The sequence below is a fragment of the Nannospalax galili genome, unplaced genomic scaffold (genome assembly GCF_000622305.1).
Source record: "Nannospalax galili isolate Female #2095 unplaced genomic scaffold, S.galili_v1.0 scaffold487, whole genome shotgun sequence".
NCBI lineage: Eukaryota > Metazoa > Chordata > Mammalia > Rodentia > Spalacidae > Nannospalax > Nannospalax galili.
Genome location: NW_008357047.1, coordinates 271,842 through 273,149, shown reverse-complemented (window position 1 = coordinate 273,149; position 1,308 = coordinate 271,842).

Sequence of the window (1,308 nt, the reverse complement as noted above, 5' to 3'; positions counted from 1 at the left end):
TTTAGTCTCCATTCAACTGTGAACCTAGACATTTACAGTCAATTTTGAAGGAGATTCATCTTTGCTCTGGAAATTGTTATTGAGTATGTTAATGCTGTAATGAAATGCTTCTTCTAATCATGTGGTTATTAAATAAATAATAAAAAATATAAAAAAGAATGCCTCATATTAGACTTTGAAGAAGACAAACAAATCAACCCCAAACCCTAACAATGGATATAAACAAAAGCAAAAACCATCATGAGCCATATATACAGGAATGGAGACTAAATAATGGAAGGTTTATAAAGAAAAAGAATACTGGAGTGAATTGCTGGCACGTGCACTGAGTTTTGTGGTGAAGCTCTCTGGTTCAAGGCTTTTTACATGAGTTGAGGGCTTTCTGGTGTCTTGAGTGAACTGGAACAGAGGCACCCTGGCTCTTACACACTTTTCTGAAAGCATTCATGCTCTTAGGCCATTGTCTTAAGCGTTTCAGTGCATCACTATTTATCAACTTGGGTGTTCTGTTTGGAAAAATAATGTAAAGTGAAGACACTGTCCTGCCCATCAGCATGTAATGTCCTGCGGTCTCATACAGATTAAATATTCCATATGCATTTGTGGAAGGAGACAAGAAAAAGAGGAAAGTGGAGAGAGATGGGAAGTCTCCAGGAAGCACTAGCACTTAAGTTTGGACACCTAACATAACAGCCAGTGCAGATGACAGCCAAGACACAAAAGGTATAGACTCAGGGAAAGCCACAAACTGGGTTATTTTGCAGACTGAATTGAAGTCCATACAACTAGAGATACAGCACTTCTTTGTATCAGAAGCAGAGATGCTCAGGAAGTACATACAGAACCCAGTTCCTACTGGTTCCGGCAGAACCCAGGACTCCTCATCCAACTCAGATGATGCAAATGAGTTCTTTCTATTTGGCATGAGATAGCTCTATTCAACATAGAAAACCAAACTAAATAACACCATTTTTAACTGCTTACACGTTTCTTAAAAAAGAACTCTCAGGAAAGAAAGTAATATCAATCATGTAAGCAACAATTTTGACCTAGGAAGGTGTAAGTCAAATTCACTGCTGGGAGGTGCACATGGCATCCAGTTCCCTCCTCCCAAGGTCCTTGCCACAGCCTAAGGAAAAAAAAAAATTCTCCAAACCCCAGTTTGAAGAATCTTAATGAGTTTATTGGGCTTGCTAACTGAGCTTGGGGTGTGGGTTTACTTACAGACAAGGGGGCACCCCCCCCCTCTAACTGAGCTTGGGGTGTGGGTTTACTTACAGACAAGGGGGCACCCCCCCCTCATTCACA